Raw genomic sequence first — 20,926 nt, 5'->3', positions numbered from 1 at the left:
CCTCTCACCCGCAGCACTTTCCAGCTCATTCTGGGGGATCCCGAGGCGTTCCAAGGCCAGCCGGGAGATAGAATCCCTCCAGCGTGTCCTCGGTCTTCCCCGGGGCCTCCTACCAGTTGGACGTGCCCGGAAAACCTCTAATGGGAGGCGTCCAGGAGGCATCCTGACTAGATGCCCGAACCACCTCAGCTGACTCCTTTCGACACGAAGGAGCAGCGACTCGACTCCAAGCTCCCCCCTGATGTCCGAGCTCCTTACCCTATCTCTAAGGCTGAGCCCGGCCACCCTACGGAGGAAGCTCATTTTGGCCGCTTGTATCCGAGATCTCGTTCTTTCGGTCACGACCCAGAGTTCGTGACCATAGGTGAGGGTTGGAACGTAGACCGACCAGTAAATGGAGAGCTTTGCCTTCCGGCTCAGCTCCCTCTTCACCAAGACGGACCGGTACAGCGCCTGTTTTACTGCTGCAGCCGCACCGATCCGCCTATCGATCTCCCGCTCCACCTTACCCTCACTCGTGAACAAGACCCCGAGATACTTAAACTCCTTCAAAGGGGTAGGCAGTTTGCCCCCACCTGGAGGGAGCAATCCGCCGGTTTCCGGCAGAGCACCATGGCCTCAGATAAAGAGCTGGTCCACTGTTCCACGACCGGGACGGAATCCGCACTGTTCGTCTTGAATCTGAGGTTCGACAAGTGGTCGGAGTCTCCTCTCCAGCACCCTGGCATAAGCTTTTCCCGGGAAACTGAGCAGTGTGATACCACGATAGTTCGAGCACACTCTCCGGTCCCCCTTCTTGAAGATGGGAACCACCACTCCGGTCTGCCAGTCCATGGGCACTGTTCCCGACCCCCATGCGACACTGAAAAGGCGTGTCAACCAAGACAGCCCAACAATGTCCAGCGCTTTCAGCATCTCAGAGCGGATCTCATCCACCCCTGGCGCCTTGCCACCAAGGAGCTTTTTGACTACCTTAGCGACCTCTGCCAGGGATATGGGTGAATCCACCCCAAAGTCTTCCGGCGCTGCCCCCTCTCCGGGGGACATGTTGGCCGGGTTTAGGAGTTCCTCAAAGTGCTCTTTCCACCGCCCGACGATGTCCCCAGTCCGGGTCAGCAGTTCCCCCCCCCTGCTGAGAACAGCCTGGGGTAGACCCTGCTTTCCCTTCATGAGCCGTCGGATGGTTTGCCAGAACTTCCTTGAGGCCAACCGAAAGTCATTCTCCATGGCCTCCCCAAACTCCTCCCATGCCAGAGTTTTAGCCTCCGCGACCATCGCCGCTGCAGCCCTTCTGGCCCGCCGGTACCCGTCAGCTGCTTCAGGAGACCCCTGGGCCAGCCAGGCCCGAAAGGCCTCCTTCTTCAGTTTGACGGCTTCCCTCACCCCCGGTGTCCACCACCGGATTCTCGGGTTGCCGCCACGACAGGCACCGATGACCTTCCGGCCACAGCCCCGAGCAGCCGCGTCCACAATAGAGGCTTTGAACAAGGTCCACTCGGATTCCATGTCTAGTACAGAAACAGTAGAAGGAAAATGGAGGCAGATGAATCCACTCCTCTTTCCTCCTCTTAATATCAAACAAACCTCCATATTACTGTTTGACTTACTTGATCAAAAGAGTGCAAAAAGGTGGATTATAATAACACATAATCCAGGTGTTTGGTTATATAAGTGAGGAGCACTGAGGGGCAAATGCTTCTCATCTGTGATTCAACACTTTTGTTGGATAGAGGAACATTTCTGCTAGATTTGTTGGTGCACATCTTGTTCCAAATGTCCTTGACGACACTTTAGCCGGATCTCGTGTACCAGAGTGTTGCCGGGGGCAGGTGTGGCCCGAGGACGACATCCAAAGACAGGTGTTTGTTCCGATGGAACCGCTGAATAGATTGTATGAATGCTGGAGGGGTGAACGTTTGGCATGTTGATGGCCAGAGGTCAAAAAGAGATGGGATGTGGAGCCCCATATGGTCATACTGTCAATCAAACAAACTCCTCTCAAATCACTTCAAAAGCTGTGTGCAGTGGCAGAGAACGTCCATAGGTAATGACTCACTAATATTAAAAAAAAGCAAACTTGATGGCTGATGAAAGAGCGATTTAACTGTGTGCACCTGGTGTCCTATTAATGTGAAAATATAAATAAAAATAACCAGATAAGAGAACCACACAGCGTGGCTCAACACAACCATTCACGCAAACATCGAGAACTTTACTATCGTAAATAGTTTTTGTGGCGCGGAGGATGAACATCCACAACCGTCAGGTGTGGTCTGCTATGATATTCAAAAGGGAGGCGCCGAACTTTTTCCTTTTAGCGATTAGCAGAAATATTTCACAGTTTACCGTACGATTGTTATCTCTGCGTCTCGTCAGGCCTGCAGAGCCCTCCAGCGTCTTCCATCTCCTGTCACATGCGAGCTGCTCAAACCACCAAGAGGAATGTGCAGAATGCATGAAAACACCCCGACGTGTAAACACGCTGAGCGGCCTCGTATGAGTAATTTATGTCAGGGCTGAAATCAATGTTGTGAAAAGCCCTTTAACGTTTCCAGCTGATAGAAGCGACGACTATAACAGCAGCGCAGAGTATCCGTCGAGGTCACGGCGGGCTTGATGATCACATGTCAGGTATTTAAGGTCACACATACCATGCGCAGAGGTCACTGCCGTTAAGCTACGATAACCCAACCATGCATGCAGATTGTACACACAGCCATACGTAATAGTACCAAGGGCAATAACAAGTTTGCAGATTGGTTATAGAGCAAAGTGAAACCGAGGTTTCCAGAACATTGCTGTTTATTTTAATGGTGCAACGTTTGAGATTTACTGTTGGGTGGATGTGAGAGGATGAAGATCGTTCTCCTTGAAAGGAAAAAACAAAATACTTAATGCAAAAAAGACACAAGTTAATTTCTAATTCCTATCCGCGTCACACAAATATCAATATTCTTGCACGAAAGGATAAGCAGAAAGTAAAAAACAACGACATATAAAACATATAAACTGAAAGCTATGGAGCTAAATCCAGGCCAATAGCTTTGTTCGTTTGAAAAAAAGATTTGAACCTGAAAATTCAAGTTTTGGTCTTGAACATTGAAAAATTCAACAATGTATTCGAAATAAAAATAAGTGTATGAAAAGTTTTGTTGGTTTAAAGATAATTTAGATTCAGTTATGTTTTTTTTTTTTCGAATAAAATATATTTTTTCATTTTTCAGTAGCAGATTTTATATTTCCAACTTTCAATCTTTTTTTTTACAGTTTCGAATCTTTTTTTCACTTTCAGATCGTTTTTTTTCAGTTTTCAGACTTTTGGCCGGGATGTGGCGTGCGGGGCGTGGTTTCAACTACAGGGGCGTGGTATCATGAATGACAGCTTAACAAAGAAGGCTGACGACCTGCCTCAACTACGTTGCCTTCAAGAAACGTGGGTACTGCGAAAATGATGACTCACTCCTTTATATACAGCACATTCACGTGATTGGCAGTAAAAAAGATTGAACGTTGAAAACATAAAATCTGCTACTGAAAAATGAAAAAATATATTTTATTAGAAAAAAAAACATAACTGAATCTAAATTATATTTAAACCAACAAAACTTTTCATACACTTAGTCCAAAACTTGAATTTTCAGGTTCAAATCTTTTTTTCAAACGAACAAAACTATTGGCATGGATTTAGTTCCATAGAAAGCAAGACATGATGGACGACTTGTAGATCTGCTTCAAGCCACTTTTCATGCTCGTAAATTGTCATGCCCCAATAAATAACACAGGTATTTTAATAAAAGCTTGACAGGATGGTTTGGACCGGCTCCCGTTCAGACGTCGGTCCCCTTCCTGCCACACCGATTCCATCGTAAAGGTACAATGAGCCTAAAAAAAAGAGAAGATGGAATCAAACCCAACACACATTCTCTGAGCGTCTGTCGGGGGGGTGGGGGTGAAGCTCCGGGTCAGTAGTCGAACAAACTGACCGACGGGGTTAGAGGTCGAGGAGTGTGGACGACGCCAGAAGCCCCGGTGACCCACAAGACTGCCACGCGGCCGGCAGGAACTAATTTTTTTTACCAATTGCTCAATTTCTCTCCAGTGCTAGTTTGCTCACAAGGTATTTTGTGTCCAAAGGAAACAAATCTTCAAATTGCATCATATCTCAATGGATCGTTCAACTTTTTGTGAAGATCCACAATGGAAAAAAAAACACCCAAAAAAAACAGATGTTTTGCCCAGAAAAACATCCAAATACAACAATCTCCCATGCACATATCTGAATTCATCACTGGTGAACAGCTTCTTAGCAAATCTCTCCAGCATGAGACTGCTGGTACAGCGAGTACGGATCAAAGCCACACCCACATCTGGATTAAATAACCAACCTGAACCATCTCAAAATAAAGAGCAAATTGGCCTATTAACCTCTCATTATTGTTTGAGAAACATAAATTCATACAGATTATCAGGCGTGGCGCATTCACAAGTTTATTAAAAAGAAAATTGCAATTAAGTTTGTTTACTCTGACCATTTCTTCCTCACCAATACCAACGCGGCGCAATAACCCCTTCGTCCAGATTATTGTGAGTTATGGCATCCCAGAAAACGGCCCGCTTGCTTCTGCGTCATATTTGTTTATGAAAATATATATATATAGCCGTAATGTTTGCCACAGTTGCTCCGAGGGGGTGTAGGAAGCGTTAGCGAGGGCCGATGACGCTTTTTTGGGTGGGGGTGGGGGGCTTATCTGACTTCCACAGTGGGAGCGTAATTAGCGAGTTAGAAGGTGAAATCGTTTATTTTTCCCAACGACCATCGTAGGATATCCTCTTATTCTGCACGTGTCTGTGACAGCTCAGTTTTTCTTGGCAGGATGTCAGTGTGTTGAATTCCTTGGGTGCAAATTTTTTTTTTTTAATTGTAATACCCATGTGAATATAACAATAACACCCTGTTGGAGTATTCAGGTTCTTTATCTCTGTGAAGGAAAGGTATGTGAACCTTTTCACCGCAACAAAATGATTTTTCTAGCACCCTCCCGATTATTTTACAATACTTGCAACAGCATCAAAACGCCTTTTATCTGCGGTGGGGTTCATATAAATATAATCATTAACCGATTAGCCTTTGAAGGGACTTTCGTGTACTCACTAGATGAAATGCAGCTTCCTCTGGGTCTTTAAATGAGACGACCGTACAAGTTTGAAGATTTATTTCAGTTGTAACTAACTCCTTTTTTACCAGCCTCTGCAATTCGTGTCTATCTTTAAGAGATTTATATTTCCACTCCACGTTTCTTTGAGACCGGCAGACTCACAAACACACAGCGGGGCCTTTTTATTAGGGGATCAGTTCGGCTCAATTGTTGCGTGTGTTCACCTGGCGCTTTGCCTATTTATGGCCATTGTAAAGGCCCCTTTGCCTGTCCCCCCCCCACCTCATCACAACCTACACAAAAACATTTCTGAAGGCCTTAGTTAGGGGTCCGTGATGCCATGACGACCGCTCCGACATTACAGACTTCTTCTTCTTCTTCCCGCTCCGGTGACCGTGTCACGTTGTTCGACGGCGAGATCACCGAGGAGACGGAAACACCGCAGGATTTTAACACGACTCGGCGACTCTGACATGCCGAACGTTGATCCATGTGCACGTGAAAAAACTGTGACGCGAGCGTGATCCCTGGACCTGTTTTGAAAACTGAATTAATTGAGGAATCAGTCGTACGGATGACACAATATTTGCTCTCGATTAAAATCTGAGATTATTACTGCTTCACACGTTCCAGAATAAAGACGTCCCGTGAGGTGTCGTCGCCTCCCAATAAAACCTTTTGATTTTCTTCCCAGAGAAGAGACTTTTTATTAGGCTTGACATCCTGGATGCTCTGGAGACGACATTAACTTCCCTGGCATGAAAGCAAGTTCATAAAATAATAAAAAATGTGGGTGTGCCGACGGATAAGAATGGACTTTGAACCCGTCATCTCTGGTTTCCATCTGACGTAAGACACTAAACTCACTCATTAGGCCAATTTGATTTGATGTGTTTATTTATTTTCCTTGTTTGGGGTAAGAGCTGGAACGTCTTTGAGGTCTTTTAGCTTTGTTTTGGTCTCCACCAACTCCGTGTTAGCGTGGGGTTAATCACAAAGTGGTCCACCCTAAAGCATTGTGCTGCTCTCTGGGTCTATTTTACTATAAATGGGACCATCATTTAATAAATAAACATCACGCCGTATTGAAAAAGACTTGCAACTTGCAACTGAGACATAAACTCACGTCTCCGATGTCCGTTGAGTTCATGAGTCGCCCCCTGACGGCCATTAGAAAGAAGTTTAAGGCACTTAAAAATGAAATAAAAATTAATAAAATTGTAATATATAGAATGTATATATATATATATAAAATAGTGATGTATATATTTATTATGTGTGTGTATATATATATACATAATAAATATATATATATATATAATTGTAATATATACATATAACAAATTTAGATGTAATAAAGGTTGTCATGCAAAAGTAAAAAAACACTGTTTTTGCTAAACAAAGTAGCCGGTGATGTTGTTACAAGTTGTACCTCCGTGAACGTTGTACCTCCGTGCACGTCATCCCGAAGGTTTCATGGGAGATCAATGGTCGATAATCATTTAGGACGTGTCCTCAAATTAATTATTAATTATTCTAATTTACAGAGCCATAACAACCTGGAATAATTTACCCCTCCAATAGCTGCCAAAAATGAGAAAATAACCTTTTTTAAAGAGAATATGCAGATGCATGTATTAAGTATTTCTTTAGATATCTCAATATACAACATGCTCATTGTATGTTAATTTGGGTTAAAAGTATATAATAAAAAATGTAAAAAAGAATAGTTTTCCCTAATGGAATATATTTGTGAGTGTTTAAAATATGTATCATGATACCAAGCTTATAAGTGGACATTGTGTATAATAACTTTTGATACATTATTCTCTGTTCTTCTATTTTGCATCTCTTCATTTACCAGTAAATAAATAAATATTATATTGGTAAAATGTGCACCCTATTACAGACTGCTGTTCATCTTTGTTAAATAATGACACCAGGAAAACATCCCACTGAAGAAGCCTACCTGTGTAGTTTTGTTTTTTTTGGACCAAAAAATGACCTTGACTGCCATTTGTCCCAGTGCCATTAAATCTGACGTGTTCAATGACTGCACAGTGTTCCCGTCACAGCAGAACCGTTTTTTTGGAAAGCACGGACAAAATTATGTTGCCCCGCTGATACAGTGTGTCGTTCAAGAAGCCACGGCCAAAAGGACATATTCGGCCACTGTGATGATGGACAAGAACAAATAATATAATCCTCCAATCATCAAGGTTACTGACAACTCTTCTTCAAACATTTTCCTCTGGGCTCTCCATTAAAGTCTCTCTTTGGGGGGGATTGGTGTATTCTTTAGTATGAGCCCTTTTATTTGTTTCTTCCCTTTCTAAACTCCTATTCTTTAACTTTGAGTGGGAACCAGTTTGCCTCTTGTGGATTGTGCTGGTTCAAACCCGTCATTTAAACAAGGGTGAGGTGGCAACCTTCGCTGTATTGAACTGTACACGATGGGAGGGCCTGGATGTTTGCGTTAACTAGGGATATCTTTGTTTGTGGCCAGATCTCATTGGACCTTTTTCAACAAACGATTTGTTGTCTTGTGGATTACCTTTTCTCAAACTGACAGTGTTGGGATACCTTTTGTACGTATTATAAAGGTTAAAGTGACCTTTCACTGATCTAGCTCGATAAGATATCTTATCTGCCAGTTTTTCTCCCATATTTTACACACACACATTAAGAGGGAAGGGACAAGTGCATATTTGTTCCACAAATAAGGTAGCTGTAGCTCGTGGATAGAGTGGTCGTCCTGCAACCCGCGAGGTAGCCGGTTTGATCCCTGATCTCCCCATAGTTTGCATGTCGAAGCGTCCTTGAGCAAGACACTGAACCCCCAGTTGCGCCCTGTCACAGCAGCCCATGAAATTACCAAGAATGGGTTAAACGCAGAGACCAAATTCCATGTATGTAGGTAATATGATGAATGTAATGTTTACAGTTCTTTTTTAAAGTTAAAGGATAGTTTCTGATTTTAAGATACAAACGTACGCCTGAAGCAAAAGTGGAGTTTCTAATCCTCAGCACGTCAATCTATGACGGTCCTCGATGGTTGTGTAATTGTGCTCTATGTCATGAATGGTTTAGGGTTAGGCAACACATCCCCCGAGTACGATTTAGGAGAAAAGATTGTGGTTTGAATAAAAAGTTACCACATTATAAGGAGGAAGTGAAACTTATCGTCGTTAACACAAAGACCAACGACATTGTTGGCTTCACGCAGACTCCAACTTCCCCCACCACGTGGGTGTTTTTCGCTTTTTATACAACATCATCCCCACTTCTGGAGCTTTTTCTTTGCCGTCTGATAATGACGCTAAAGGTTGGCTCGTGCATCAGTATCGGAGGCTGAGATGCACGACGAAGCGCCTGTGAAAACTGGCCTCTGGGGCCAGACCAGGTGGCCACAGTCAGACCAACACAGACTGATCACTGTACAGTTGTTGTTATTTTCCGTGGAAGCATCTTCTCCAGTACAGTAAAAAGCATCCTTGAACAAGCCTAGATAGAGACATGATGGGGAACCAGAATCCAGTAACGATTCAAAGAGGTATTGGATAGCATGAGTTTGTTGAAAGATAAAAAAGAGAGCAAGGACTGAACTTGGATCCCAAGGTTCCCATGATCAGTCCAACCTGATTGACTGCTTCTGATGGTCCAATATCACTATAGAAAGTGTGGGTAAAGACCAGTGTGGAGGCTGAAAGAGACCACCACTGAACGACCGAGCAGGAAATTGTGAGGTGAACTTTACAACGAGGTAATACGAAAGGCAGAAGTATAATGTACTGCTCCTGAAACACCCAGAGATCCAGACAGATTACAGCTTGGCCTCATGTTCCAACCACGTCAGGAGCTATATGCATATCCAGGAGAACCACCTTGATACCCTCCAGGCAGGATGTACAGCATAGGTTTCACCTATCAACGAATGCCGGGCACAAGGAAACAACAACAACATAAGGAATGGCTATGAGCAGAGCAGCAACTAGCCAGGTACAGTATAGAATATGATACTGAAATAGAATACCATGCCTCAGAACATGACGTCATTGAACCACCCTCTCCAGACAGCTTCCTCAAAAAGGTCTTAGAAGTATACGTACGTCTGTTTTACATTCTCTTTGTATCCGTGTTAGTGATGTTGGTGGGAAATGAATGTCATTTTACATGCTTCTACCAGACCAAAATATCTCATTTGATATTCCACCCAAAATTGTTGTGTTCTTCTTCATGGAGACTTTAGGCAAGCTCGGTTTACGTCACAGACGTGTTTTAAGCATTCTAATGTTAGCAGTGCGTCCCTGAATTTGTAGATATTGGAGAAAACTGTGGTTTCAAATGCTCTCAAAGTGCAGTTGCATGTTTTGAAGCAAAGTACAAATCTTCTACTGTGATCTCCTAATGCTGAATGACCACCGCTCCACTCAGGCTTAATATTTATTTGCTAAGGTGCTGGAGTCTTTCAGGGCAACAGGGGGTGGGAGTGTTTCATATTCAAAAGCACCCTTTTTACGGTATATTTGTGGCCTTTCAGGAAAATTGCCTTTTTATCTCATTAGCAGAAACTGGTCTTGCAGTGACCAATATAGCTGCTATTTAGTGATAATTTAATGTTGTTCATTGCTTCATGGGCTTGTTTACATCTGGTTTTCCTCGTTATGTTGTAATACAAAGCTGAACAGCAATTGAGTTTTTATTACTTTATATCTAATTAGTATTTTACACCATTACCAAGCATTCACTATAATTTTTGTTAGCGTTTTGCTCATAATTGCAACATGTGATACAAAGCCGTGAACACATTGACGTTAATGCTTTCTGTATTGCCAACATTAGTACCATTGTTGGTCTGAGTAGCAAGGCGGTCGGAAAGGACTTCAGTCCTCTGAGAAAAAGACAATACAAGGAATTGGGAAACAGACGCAATCTGACATAAGCTCTTAATGGCGATCAGATCAGAAAGTTACGTCAGAGGTTTATCCCGTGAACCGGTTTCTCTTCTGCCCATGAGAGGACGTGTATCCCCTGAACGTTTCTCTTGACGTGCATCAGAATTGGAAAAGATCCCCGTTCAGCCTCACCCAAGATAAATAGACCGAACAAGACAAAAGAATGTTATCTGGTGAGAGGATGAACTCAAGTGTCAGAAATGTCAGCCAGGATGCAGTTGAGTTTATTGTACAGGGGTGTGGTTTCCCCTTCGGACTAACCGATGTGACATTGTGTCAGTCACCCGGTATGATATGCTTGATCACTATGATGATTTATAATTATGTCTCCGGGGTACTGACCATTAAAACACATAGAGGCTGACCACGCGTTGACATAAAAGAAGTATTTTTGTGCATTATGACGGAAATGGAATATGTTGTATGATTTAAATAAGGGTGTATCTTTAATCATATATCTAATAAAAACAGCCAAATGCATGACTTTGCTCACTACCTCATTACGCAGAGACTATTCTGCTGGCTGCCCCTTTTTCCCTTGTACAATGTCCGCAAGCATTTCCAAGAAATCCTGTCGCTGTGAGAGTTATTGGTGATGGCCGTCGAGGTCTTTGATGTGGTAACAAAAGAACGAGTGGCGAGAACAATGTGGGGGAATGCTGGCCCACCGGCAGGTTGGACAGCATACCATGTTTTATGGCGATGATCAAAAGACAGTATTATTATTATTATTATGAGTAGCTCCTGCGTGAGGGACTTCAGGGACTCTGGGTTTCTCTGAGTGGCCTTGTGTTGTGAGGAACTGTCCTTGAACTACGTGTGGAAAAGGGTGTGGACATGTGTGTTAATAAGCTTGAGTGGATTTAAACGGCAACCACTTCCCTGCCAGCTCCCGGCCTGACGTACATGCAAACACAAGTGCCCTGAAGGGATTAATAAATTATTATAGTAGGGCTATTATTTACAGTGGCTCTATTCACATTTTTTTTGTTCATTGTTAAAACGCTAACGCGTGTGTGCTTTATCCTCCTCACAGTTCTTAGGATCCGACGGCAGTAGCATATCATAAGCTCCATCATAAGCGCATGCAACCAGCTGAATATAGGAATAGACGGGGTGAAGTGGTTTGAGAACGTAACTGTCAATTAGGAAACCGCTTAGATTTTTTTGGGGTGCAGTGCCTCTTTAAAATTCAGATTGAGCAATCTTTGCATTACCTCTGAGGGTGGATGTGTTCGTTGCTTTAATACAAATTATGAAAAAATATTGAGCAATATGTCTTAAAAATAAGTTGTGACAAGATTCTCCCTCCCTAACCTCACCGGTTTTTGGAGTTTGTTGGCTCTAGAGGCTCATTATCTCATAAAAAGACAAGCACTAAGATATGACTATATATATATAATATATATCTTTAGATCCAAGTATAAGAAACCCTGTGACTAGAATATCTTTGAATATATTTTTCTATATCTGATGGTTGATACGATTGAATGAGAGTTGCATGGTTGTTTTGATTGTTTTTTTTCTTATTATTTTTGACTTTTACTAAACATTTACTTTTTATCTTTTCTTATGGCCAGACTTGGCCAGATGCATGCTTAATTTCTGTTATCCTTCCTTACTTTCAAAGTATTTCTTTCTTGTCAAACTGTAAAAAAATACCAGTATAAAAAAAAATGTTGTGACAAGCTAAACAAATTAGTCCACATGGCTCTCAGTACTATACTTGAAATCTGGGCGCTTACCAAACGACCACTCGTGAATGCTAAAATAAATAAACAAATAAAGCTATTAATCCTGTGCACCCCTCCCAGAATCACGGAGAGACAATTACATCACAGCGAGCATTTCCTAGAGTGTCGGCGCTAAATCTTACGTGCGTTCGCATTGTGTGTGCGGCGGTGGAAATTAGTGAGGGTCTGACAATCAGTGGGAGGCCGACTGGGAACTGAGGCGGTGGCAACTGGGGGCAGCTGTTGACGCCATGAATGCACAGGATCTTCTCGGCCGGTGCCGGTCCCTTAGGATGCAAAATGGACTCTCCTGTCTCCTATTCTGTAGTAGCCACTGCCTTATCGAGGGAAGGAAATAATCTGGGAGCTGCTTCCCTGCATTGTGTCGATTTTATTTTTATTGTGCCCCTAGTGAGAGGAGGTGGCATTAGCCAGGCAGAAGGAAGATAATGCTTAGGGGTGGTTCGAGGTAGGTTTGTTGGTGCTTTCGAGGATTGTCAGTTGTATTGAGGAAACAAACGGAGGATCCTGAGATATTATAAAGTAGCTGATATTGAAGTATAAACTAGAGGTGGAAGACGGCATTAACGGGAGAACGCATGGGACGTTCAGTCCTTTTTCACGTGAAGCTTCCTTTTTAAACTATTCAGAACCAAGTTGGTCCTTGGACACAAAAAGCTTTTATCCTCCGACTGCGAGTGACTATCCCTCCACCTGAAGCTCATTTAACAGCCGGGTTGTGCAGCTGCATAGAAAGAGGCCTGCCCATTCACTGCAACTGGCACAAAGACCATGCCAATAAACACACGGCCAACTTGGTAGAAGAACAGTGCGTGTCCTTTTTCCCACTTCTTGGATGGACAGCAGCACCCGTAGGCCATCGCAACATTCAAACTTTTGAGGGAGCACTTATAACTTAAGATATCCGCCAAGAATATCCTCGCTGCTATGCCACTCAATCCAGATTTCTTTTTTTAAAGCAATGACTCGATCTGCAGAAATACTTGTGCCGAGCTCTAGACTTTGCAAAGATGTCAGGAAGGCCGTTGACAGGTTGGAACAGTGAAAGCTGTATTAATGTTCTCTGCTCGACGAAATCCTGGGCTGCCGTTCAACTGGCCAGACCACGGCCCCGGTTACACAACAAGACTTGTAACCTGACCAACACTCAAGCTTGATCCAATTGCCACAGGAGTGTGTGTGTGGGGGGGGGGGGTCCTCTCTTGGGAATGATGCACTTTATTAAATATATCTTTACAAAAGACTCAACCCTCCCTTATACCCCCCGAAGGCAACCGCTGACATTCTAGTCACCTGCATGGCCAGGACTTGTGAGGAAAGTTTGGCAGGCGTAGCAACAGTAACTAAGGGGGGCATACTGTCACACCAAAAAAAACTAAAAACTAGCAAATATGGTGTCAGGAGAGCCTCGTGCCATACCTTTTCCTTCCAGCTAAATAAATATCGTCACAGCGTTGTCTCTGCCCGCTGGCTGAATGGGGTCAGAGGGGTGCAGCTTTCAAGCCGTTACTTTGAATGTCACACCATCGATGCCCATCAACCCAGCTCGGATCGTAAAGCCTCTCGTGTAATCACGTCCCGAATTGTATGCCTAATGATATGAGCAAATTCCAAGTCGCGGACAATGAGGTTCCCGAAGCTGCAGTTGGCGTGGACCCCGAGGACATAAAATACTCTTGACAGCTTCCGGGGCCACCTTTTGTGCTGCACCCGCCCGACGAATGACGGCAGGTCAGGATATTAATATCACAAAGTGTAATTACAAAAAATTCCCCCCGGTATTTGAAAAAGGTCACTTTGTATTGAAAACTCTCTGGCTCTTTATCGTGAGCTGTTGTAAGGGTCTGCTACCGTTGCTACCAAACCCTCCACCCCCCCGTAGTAAAGGAATAAAAGCTATTCAGGCAACTCGGGTGTGAAAGGGGATCAAACGTGCGAGCAGAAGGCGGTTTCAGACCCATATGTTAATGAGAGAACGCTGCCAAGAGGCTGTTGCTGCAGCAGCTCTGCCTCAGGATGTGAACACGACCGAAGCTTAAACCCGAGCATGTAAACATTCGTTGCTAAGCAATTTGTTTTTTCTATTTCTGGATTTCACTCGTCATTAATGCACCAACACAGCAGTGTGGCTGAATTAAATGTAGAAAAGGGATGATCGGCAGTTCAGCGTTGAGGTCCTACAAGCAGGGAAAAAAAGCTCCTTTTATGGCGTTGGTATTCCTTTTTAAATTACCGTGTCATATTTGAATGTTGAGTGTCTCTGCTGAAAGGAAAATGAACCAGGCAGAAGGCAATCAGACTCTTTTTCCAATTACGTTATGAGCACAGAAGAAATTAATTTAGACTGCGACATCCAAGTCAAATCAGTTCACTGAAGGGTTACTTCCTGTTAAACAAAAAGGCCGTGCGCATGTTTAAGTGCATGCATCTGCAGTGGTTTTCTTAAATATTTTCTTTTTTCCATGGAGCATTTTGTACAATGGGAAAAAAGTAGTGAGAGAGCAGACGTCGTTCATAAATCACGGCCCAGGCACAGGGCCAGTCATTGTGAAAACACACCTTTCAGACTGGATTAGTTGGTCTGTTTTCTTTTGGAAATATGTTCAATGTTGGTTTGCATCTTGAATACTTGACGGAAAAACTTTCATTTAGCCATCTTTGCAAGAAAAAAATGATATCAACATATTCTACAAATGTGGGATCGCTAAATCGAAAACTCAGTGAGGATTTAAATGGCGAGCAGAAGGCCTGCAATGCAGAGATATGCTGTCAACACAGTCTGTAGTGCTCGTGTAACCGATTTCATTCTTTCGTATGCAGGCGACAGATAAAACATTCATGTTTTCTTACACAACCATAACGGACTCAAAACAATCAGATAATATGGCCGTTTTCACGCAGAGGATCTGTGGTGTTCTGGTCCTGATTGTTCTGCTTCCCAAGAACAAACAGATGTACCGTGACCAACTTTAATTTAAAAAAAGGTCTCAAATATTAAAGTATGAGGAGTGGGGAGCAGTTCTGTCTTACAGAGGTAATTTCAGGCCTTTTTTCCCCCCCCCCCAACTGTTGCTCAATGAGTGCACACCATTCCCTGTCTCCTTTGACCTATAGTGTCCCTTTTTAATATCACAGACTGTTTCAAATATGGATGTAGTTTCCATCAATTTCTCAAGAGCCAAAGTGGAGTTCAAAGTGGGAGGCCCTGTTAGCATAAACAAGCTAGCTTGGGTTAGCAAGGTGCATCCGTAATTCACATTCAACATCTGATTAATTGGGATGAGAACTTTGGCTGGTAAAAAAAACAAGGTAGGTAGGTATAGGTAGGTAGGTAGGTATAGGTAGGTAGGTAGGTAGGTATAGGTAGGTTTAGGTAGGTAGGTAGGTATAGGTAGGTAGGTTGGTATAGGTAAGTAGGTAGGTAGGTATAGGTAGGTAGGTTGGTATAGGTAGGTAGGTAGATAGGTAGGTTGGTATAGGTAGGTAGGTAGATAGGTAGGTATAGGTAGGTAGGTTGGTATAGGTAGGTAGATAGGTAGGTATAGGTAGGTAGGTATAGGTAGGTAGGTTGGTATATGTAGGTATATGTAGGTAGGTAGGTATAGGTAGGTAGGTTGGTATATGTAGGTATATGTAGGTAGGTAGATAGGTAGGTAGGTATAGGTAGGTAGGTTGGTATAGGTAGGTAGATAGGTAGGTATAGGTAGGTAGGTATAGGTAGGTAGGTTGGTATATGTAGGTATAGGTAGGTAGGTAGGTATAGGTAGGTAGGTTGGTATAGGTAGGTAGGTAGATAGGTAGGTAGGTATAGGTAGGTAGGTTGGTATATGTAGGTATAGGTAGGTAGGTAGATAGGTAGGTATGTATAGGTAGGTAGGTATAGGTAGGTTGGTATAGGTAGGTAGATAGGTAGGTATAGGTAGGTAGGTATAGGTAGGTAGGTATAGGTAGGTAGGTAGATAGGTAGGTAGGTAGATAGGTAGGTAGGTATAGGTAGGTATGCAGGTAGGTATAGGTAGGTAGGTATAGGTAGGTGGTAGGTATAGGTAGGTAGGTGGTAGGTATAGGTAGGTAGGTAGGTGCGAGCTATATTATGTTCGATATTGCAATTCCTCTCAAAGGCACTTCAATAATCTTCGCAAAAAAGCATAGATTTACAATTTCTTTTTGCTCTCGTTTAAGTCGTTAAATGTCGCTTTTTACCCTGGCCCTTATTGAAATGATTCTTGGTTCAGATTTGGTTCCAAATTTCTCATGATTAAGATTATTTGGGGAAAGTAAAATGGGTCGACAGGAAACATCACTATTGACAAAGCACTTGTACAAATATTAGGATAACACTCTGCTGAACTCAAAATAAGGAAGGTATGGGCCGCGTGTTATTTCGACTCAGTATCCTGCCATTGTAAGATGGGATAGGATGGGGAAAAAAAGCACTTTTAAATTCACAAATCTTTCAGATTCAATAATAACTTACTACTGGATTTTCACTCACTGGGATCACAAAGGGACAGAAAAATTGGCATTTGTGATCATTTGAGGAGAGAAAGGCGTCCTTGTGGTTACCGAGAGCTTCATGTAGATCCGGGCTTGAGCCCCGAGTATCAGCTGTAATGATCTCTACAGCCATTACGTGTAAATCTATACCATTGCACATCAACTGTGGCATACTGGAGAGCTTTATACGCTGTCTCAGAGGTCAGGAGGTCTACATATATTTTAATCTTTGCTGGTATCAACATACCTTTGCATTTACCATAAGGCCACCCATGAAGTTCACATTATTGGAACTTTGTGGCTCATCAATGTGCTGGAAGTTGCGTCGCATGAATGGCGCTTCATATTTATCTGCATAAGGTGAGATGGGATCGCTCAGTCATCGCCCTCCAGTTATTCTTTAATCTATCATAAACTCGGACGTTGCATCTGCAGGTTCAGTGTTTTACAAAGAAAAGCAAACAAATACGCTTTTTTTTTCTTTTCACACCGTAAAAGAAGAAGAACCTTAAATTGTCGGCAGTGACGGAATACGGAATACTGGCATATTTCATCATCCCAAGTACAGTCATGCATTTGTCGTTCAACAGAAAAGGGTGTTTACAAGAAAAGCTGAATTTGCAAGCTTCCACAGAACATCCCAAAAGTTATTAAAATGTTGTTAAAGCTTAACTTCTTCCTTAATTCCAGACATTGGTGGCCTATCAAACATGATAGATCTAGTGGGTGTATTGGTAATGAAAACAATGAAGTAAACTCTGAATATCTCTTGAGTGTGTGGTCCGACCAATCTGACAAAAAATAGTATAGTTTATTCAATATTTCTGAATACAACTTTCTTAAGCCAACATTAATACGGAGGACCTACATTGTGATCATCTTCATCCGCTTAAAGAGCTGTGAGAAAAGCCTCCCAATGTGCTTCGTTCCTATCTTGTGGGAGTATATTCTTTCATCTCCCTCTTCCCACATATCTGTTCTCAGTTTGGTTTGGGAAAAAAAAACAACAACAAGTAAGTCAAATTATTAGAGAGCGATGCATAACAACTTCTCTTTGGATTTGTTCCTTTTTCTCAGCCTGAGGGAAATGTACAGGTCCTTGACCTTCTGAAATGGCACTCTGGGGAATAAACAGGGGACTTGTCCCCCCCCCCAGACTCCACCAGATGGTGTAGCCATTGGACAGCATGGAGGCATTTATAGCAACAAGGTGGCGACGAACGTGGGACCGTTTGCATACAATACTCCTGGAGTCACATTCTCCAGGTCAGATTGACTCCCTGAAATCAACATAATGCTCCGAAACAATCCCCCCCCCCCCCGAATAGATCTCATTGTTTACTGCGGTGCAAACTCTTTAAATAGCAGAGTGCTTCCTCCACATTCATGCTTTGTGATTGCATTCGACATCAAAACGTATAAATTTCACATTTTCCCCGATTAGGCTTTTTTTTCTTCTTTTCGACGACAATCGCGAGACTCCTTCGGCCTCCATCTGAATTCCACTCATTCCAGATGATACACAACATCTTCACCTTGTTCCTGCAACGTGAGATAACGTGAGCTTGAACTTTTGGTGGTGGTGGGGGGGGAACTCATCTCCTCACCTCACCATTGCCCTCTAGTGAACACGGAGCGAGTAGTTCCATTGTGGTGTTGTTGTTTAAGGAATAAAAACGTGCAGCAGGACAGCGTTTTGCACATCCTTGTCCTCTCGCTGGTCATACAGTTGCACGGTGAGCTGCACTTGTACACTCAAGGCCTCTTTATTAAACTCTGGATGTGGAAAAAATGTTGTTAGCTAGCTTATCGTTTGAGTGACGTCGCGACCGGCTCGTCCGTCATAAAAGATACCGACTTATTATCTGTTCTGTAAACAAGCATGACGGCTAACACTTGAATCCCTTGTCTGAGCTCCCATAATGCCCTTTGCACGTCTCACTGGTGACACCGACAATAGTATTCCCTTTTCTTTTTTTCTTTAATCTCCGGTCCAAAGAAACGAGCGCACGGTCTCCATCCCTCTCTTTCTCTGACCTTTTGACTTATTCCGTTTCGAATGCATCTCTTGTTGTGCTTTTTAGAGCATTTCATTTACACCACCTCGTACAAAAAAATACCTGAAATAACTCGAGCATCACCTCTCTGGGAAATTGATTTCACTTCATTCGGCCTGCACAGACTCTGAGAGTTGTAATGAGACAGAAGTCAGCTTGATTGTTTAGTAAAAAGCTTACTAACTATCCACTCGCTTCCAACCCTGTTAAACATGTATTTTTGTTATATTTCTTTAAAAATGTGTTACAATAGTGCAGTTTGTTTACACACGCCCTCTTTAATTAAGCATGTGTGCGCTGACATTCTCGTCTGTTATGCAGTTGCTTAGTTCTTTGCATAATTTTCTTCATTCAGAAAGTTCACAACGCTGCATTCTTTTGGTTAAATTAGCATTTTACCCGAATGCAAATCAGCTCTATTTGTGGTGACATAGTACGTACTTCAGGGACGAGGCATGACTTAATACATCTCAGGACACGTTTGTAGAACAAGTACAACACGAGAGTTTTGAGATGTTATTTACATCTAACTAAAATTACTCTTTAAAATACATCAGAAAAGGTAAAGAATTCTATACAATATCAATAGAACATCGCAAATGAACATTGTGCACACAGAGAATTATTTTAAAAACATCACACAACCAATAAGAAGTTATATATAAATAAGACAGTCAACCGAGGGAAATAGATATGAAAACTAAAAATCAGTTTGCATTTCACTGAGAGAGAGAGAGCAGTGTCCAGCAGAGGGCAATAAGGGATCAACCATTTTTTTTTTTACATTCCTGCATTCAAAATGTTGCTCATACAACCTTTTGCATAGTCTTGACATAAAATTTTGCATATTTTCTGCTACACGTTTGTTACTCTTTCTGGACATCCAGCGTGACTGTTTGAAATAGAGGTCAGAATATAAAAAGAAAAGGTCTTTGAACTTCGGAGAACGAGGTTTTTAAAAGAAACTTAATATAAATATACACGTGTGAGAACACACACCGGTGTGGCTATTAATCCAAAATCCCACAATCCATCAGGTGAAGGATGCATATAACATGCGTAGCGTGACATCCAATTAAAAGCACCGTCTCCTGCCCATCCAGGCAAAATGCAATATGGCTTCCACCTAATGGCATCCTCCTCATCGGCTGCATCCGTGACGTCAGGCTGCAAAACCCGCCGGGTGCCCCCTCCAGAAGTGAAGCGAGCAAAAGAAATGCCGGTTCTATAAAGATCAGGGGAGATGGGGGGGGGGGGGGGAACCTTATGAATATACCAAAAAGATGGAGGTAACAGATAAACAGCTTGCTCTTCAAATAATGTTTATTCCACTGGCTGTCTGGGAAAATGAACGACAAAGAACACAAACAACAACATTGTGAAAATGAAGAGTGTGCGAATGCATTGCTGTGTGCACGTGTCTGTCAGTGTGGATCGTGTTGTAATATCCTCACGAATCTATTCCACTTTGTGTTTTTTCCGGCAAATTCCGGTCAATCAAAGTGAAAAAGGCGTCATATACTCCTGCGTCGCCGTATGTGTTGTTGTTGTTGTTGTTATTAAAAACCACCCCGCCAATGTTAGTTATGAGATGTGTTGGTTCCACTCTGGTTTATTGCTCTCCTAATCATGTTTGCAAACGCGTCTGACTAATTTTCTTTTAAAAGCCCCATGTGTCGAGTTCTGTCTGGAGTGTCGACCGTTGTCACGGCGATCTGCCTTCAGTGACGATGACTGGATAATCTGCATCACATATGCTAATCCACTTCTGTTGCCCGTATACACCCTAAAATAATTTGTACAGCACAACCAAACAGATTATTATTTTTTTCTCCTATACGCCAATTAGACACACACACACACAGAAGCTGCAACTTCAAGGAGAAAAATAAATAAAAACAGCAATTTTGTGAGGCTGAAAATCCAAATATGGGGCTCACAATGAATGTGTCTGGTGCTTTGAGTGAGTGTGCACGTTGTTTTTTCCACGTGAAGTCACAACCCCGGGTCTTTGTGATTGGCGTCTCTCTTTGGACATTGTTTGTAATGAAAGCTCTAAAAAAAAAAAAATCACTTCACGGACTCCGAGTGGTGGATCCAGTGGCTGTAAACAGATGCATGAGAGGTTCTTCACTTAAAACATCGGAAAAACACAAGCAGCAATCATGGATAATGCAAAATGTCACACATATTAATAACCACTCAATGTTTGTTGAAAGTGAAGCTGACCGGAAGTTCGTTGACACCCACAGAGGCCTTGATCCCCTGAGCATCTTTTATAGAGTTAATAAAGGGGACATGTGATGCTCGCTCTCAGGTTCATATACTTGTATTTTGGGTTTTAAATTCTTTAATGTTAAAAAAAAACAACCATTATTCTTCTCCTACTGTCTGTCTGTGTGAACATACCTGTGTTTACCTCTCTGTCTGAAACTCTTAGTTTACGCGCCTGTCTCTTTAAGAAGAAAAAGACTGCTCTGATTGGCTCGTGAGAAAAATAGGATGCA

The sequence above is a fragment of the Cyclopterus lumpus genome, chromosome 17 (assembly GCF_009769545.1).
Source record: "Cyclopterus lumpus isolate fCycLum1 chromosome 17, fCycLum1.pri, whole genome shotgun sequence".
Lineage (NCBI taxonomy): Eukaryota > Metazoa > Chordata > Actinopteri > Perciformes > Cyclopteridae > Cyclopterus > Cyclopterus lumpus.
Note: the sequence above shows the minus strand (reverse complement) of the source record.